Source organism: Notothenia coriiceps, unplaced genomic scaffold (assembly GCF_000735185.1).
Source record: "Notothenia coriiceps isolate Sejong01 unplaced genomic scaffold, NC01 NC01_scaffold00001491, whole genome shotgun sequence".
NCBI lineage: Eukaryota > Metazoa > Chordata > Actinopteri > Perciformes > Nototheniidae > Notothenia > Notothenia coriiceps.
In genome coordinates this window covers 400-4531 of record NW_011334192.1, presented here as the reverse complement: position 1 = coordinate 4531, position 4132 = coordinate 400, and the positions used below count along the sequence as shown (strand labels likewise).

Here is a 4132-nt window from a genome sequence, read left to right as displayed (position 1 = left end):
GTAACCATGGCTGCTGGGGCTGAACTGGTTCTGGAACCATGGCCCTTTGGGCTCGTGCTGCTAACCTGGCCTTGCGACTCCTTCTTTTAGGAGGCGTTTGGAGGCTCCGTGGACCTCCGAAAGCCAGACGAGTACCAGCGAATGGCTCCTGGACTGTAGCAAACACTGGGTGAGAAGCAGGGGCTGACGCCAGACGGACCACACCGATGCGTGTGGTATACAAAAAGGGAATTGGGAGACCTGGGTCTATCAGGATCGGGAAAACAAACCGTGAGGTAATCCAAAAGCCAGGCAGGTAAGAATTTAACCAAATCTTGATTCTTCATCGTAAGCTTGCATGCATCTGCCAGAGCAGCCTCACGCTGCTGAACCCTGACCGCTCCCATCCATCGATGAGCACAGGCAGACAAAGAAAAGGTATAATCCAATAGTTCCTGCTCAAACGGATCTGCTGGGCCCTTATCTTTGGTCGGTTCGTAATGTTACGATGTGTGTAGGAAGCAGGACCCAAATGCAGATTAAAGTGACAAAAATAACTCCTTTATTTCAAGGCTAAACTATTTAACAAAGACTGAACAGAACACTCACCGCAGACCAAGTCATTACAAAAGACGAACCGACAAAGACAGACAGAAAAACCAGAACTTAAATACACACAAGACTAATCATACAAACAAGACACAGGTGAGGAGGGAGGAGAAAACACAGGGACACCAGGTGAACACAATCGGGTAAATTAGACACACCAGGGAAACTAATGACAGGGAACCACAGACAGATCTAAACAAGACAAAACACAACGCAGACAGAAAACCAAAGACAGATCTAGACAAGACAGAACGCAGACAGAAAACCAAAGACAGATCTAGACAAGACAAAACACAACACAGACAGATCGTGACATTATTTGTACAGACTTACCCATGGTAAATTAAGAATACTAAGTTACAAGTAAAAGCCTGCATTCAAAATTGTACTTACATTCAGTAAAAGTAAAAAAGTTCAGTTCCAACAGTAAACTTTCTCAATATATTTTTTATATATATTGAAATACAGTATGTTTAGCTTGTATTAATAACCTTAATCTGAAATGTAAATACATATGTAAAATAAATTACATTGCGCGTGTCATTCCCTTTCAACTCTGTCTCTCGCAAAAATGATCCTAAAAATAAATGCATGTTGCTCCTGTCTCTCCTGTGACACCAGGGGTGGAGGAGGCCATGGGCACGGAGAACAGCGGGGTGCTGTACGCTCTGTGGAGCTACCCGGCTCAGCTAGCCGATGAGCTGAGCTTCAAAGAGGCCGACATGGTCACCATCCTGCAGAGACCTGAGGGGTCCGACTGGTGGTGGGCCTCGCTCTGCGGCAGGGAGGGCTTCGTTCCAAATAACTACTTTGGGGTAAGACGGCAATTCTGTTTTTTACAGACATGTCAATTTGAACATAGAATTTTCAGTACAAGATCATTTGTCTATATTGTAATCTTTCATCGAATTAAAAATATCCACTCTTCCACCCATTATTGGTCATGGTCACAACATGTAATGAAAGCAAATAACTATTACAAACAGCAATGAAATACTCAATCAATTAAAACATTAAAAACAGCAATTAACTAAAGTAGAAAACAATATTGTAGTCAACATGGGAGAAATATAAAAGACAAAGTAATATGCTGAAAAGGAACATGGGGAAGGAAGAGTGTGGGTCTCTCTCTCCATTCAGTGAGCTACCTCGGATGAGTATCCAGGTTTTGTGAAAGGATTTCTGAGATCATTTTAGTGAGAATCTTTTCAAGTTGAATGCATCGAGCTCCTGTATCCACCTGTCATATGTCGGGGGAGGCATGTTTCCATTTAAGAAGGATGGAGCTTCTTGCCAGCAGGGTTGTGAAAGCGATGGCACACTGAGTCGTAGTGGGCACACTCTGAATTGGGGGACATAGAATAAAGCAGCCAGGGGGTTAGGGGCTACAATTGTGTTGAGGGCCTGTTCAATAGTTTTAAAATGATTGGACCAGAAGACAGTTTGATGGGACATGACCAAAACATATGGACAAGGTCGGCCGGGGACTGTTTTCAGGCACTAAAGGCATCGCTGTCGTGGAAATATTTTGGCCAATTTAGCATTGGTGAAATGGGCTCTGAAGCACCTTGCACTGCCAGACACCAATTCATAAACAATATTAAGACTTTAGCTCTGCATTCTCTCGCCATAATGCAGAAAAATTAAGAATAATAAATAACATTAGATTACATTTTATTTAGTTGTTGCTTTTATCGAGAGTGACTCACAATAAATGCATTCAACAATGAAGATACAAACTCCAAAAATAATAAATCCTGATAGTACATAAGACTTCTCAAAGCCAAACCACTGGACGATTACTGCATTAGCTTCAAATAAATCAAAGCAACGTACGTACAGAAGTGAGAATAGTTACCCAAATTGGAGAATTGTTGTGGAGGGTTATTTCTGTTGGCAGGATTGATTTCCTGAATCATATCAGAAAACTTTAATCGTTTTTTTTTTTCTTGTTTTCAGCTCTTCCCGAAGGTTCGACCTAAATCTCTCTGCTAAGCTGACGACGGTCAAACTGGTGCAGAGGACTGTCTTGTAAAAAATGAAGCTAACAGCGTCAGGATGTGTGTGTGTGTGTGTGTGTGTGTGTGTGTGTGTGTGTGTGTGTGTGTGTGTGTGTGTGTGTGTGTGTGTGTGTGTGTGTGTGGGTGTGGTTACGGTTACGAAAGGAGAGAGGGATGGTTTGGATCCATCAGTGGAGAAGAGTTGCAGGAGAAGTATTTATTCGGCCGTCACTGACCAAGATGAATCCGAGACATTGTTTGTATCCTCTCTGCTGTAGGAAAATAATTTCTAGTACAACTGTTATTATCCAAATGTTAGAGAGCAGGCCAGATTCCCTGCTGTCCCGCGTTGACATTTCTGGCTCATTGCCTGGTTGGGAATAAGAAGGCAAACTGTTGATGTTCTTTAGAGAGGTCAATGTACGCTGTTAACAAGCCATGGTGGCTCCATTTAGAAAAGGGCTGCTTCTAACACATTAACCTCCTCATTCCTGGAGGAGAGTCGTCAAAGAAGCGTCAAACTGAAAAGTGAAAACGATTCTGCTTATTTTATAATATTATTAAAATATTTTCTGTGTACATATCAATGTTTGTCCAATGGATCCAGAGAAAGAAATCAAACCTGTGAAGAGTTTAAAGAGCGATGTTTAGTTTTACATTTTTTAAATCAGCCACAGCAGTAACGTAACTTCCTTTTTTATTTACTTAGTTCTCGTCGTGTACATGATTCTTAATCCTGCCTTAAATAAGCGTATTTCTTTGGAAGAGAGAGATGTTTTCTATGACATTAAAAGTGTTTTTTGTTTGGTGGATGTGCGTGTTTTCATATTCACAGGGGTAGAATGAAATGAATGTTTGTTGATGCATTTGTATTTTTATCAACACTTTTAGGGACTGCTGTAACCTGTAACCCCTCTCACGGGACACAAAACAAAAAAAATACAAAAAGACAAATAAATAACTATCTCAGATCTTCTTGCTTTCCTTGGATGTTGTTTGTCACAGCTTGGTGTTTATGGCTTTCAATAATAAAAACAACAATTAAACAAATAAAATAAGAATAATAATTTAAACGGTTTGAGCTTTGAATCATACAAAGGATTAAAAAAAAATACATAAAATGTTGCTTAAATTCACTGGCTGACTTTATTTAAAAATATAATATATACTGAAATACAAATTAAAAAACAAATTAACTGTTTTAAAAAATAAATATATGAATTCATACAGGTTGTAAAAAAGTTCTATAACTTTTTTGCTTATCATAAATATAATAATAAAAATACACAGTGTTTAAAGATGATTTTCAAATAAAAGATAACAACAAAAAACTAGAGAATGCAATTCCTGAAGAAATTGCTAGTGGGAATGCTTTGTGCTGAAAATCTGACGCTAAACTACTATGCTGAAATGTAATGTGTAAGAAGAAAGTGAATAATTTAGATTGAAATGATACATGAACACTGGGGGCTTGAATGTGTGATGAGAGAAGAAAAGAAAGTAAAAAGGCTTTGAAAAGCAGCAGAATATTTGAACTGCAAACT

At 39.2% G+C, this 4132-nt stretch overlaps 1 long non-coding RNA gene across 1 annotated transcript; it reads left to right on the top strand.

The window, feature by feature from the left end:
- Positions 1 to 1072: 1072 nt before the first annotated feature.
- Positions 1073 to 3561, top strand: LOC104962500 (uncharacterized). Its single transcript, XR_800212.1, has 2 exons — positions 1073 to 1403; positions 2548 to 3561. It is a non-coding gene; the product is annotated as an uncharacterized lncRNA (long non-coding RNA).
- The last annotated feature ends 571 nt before the right edge of the window (positions 3562 to 4132 follow it).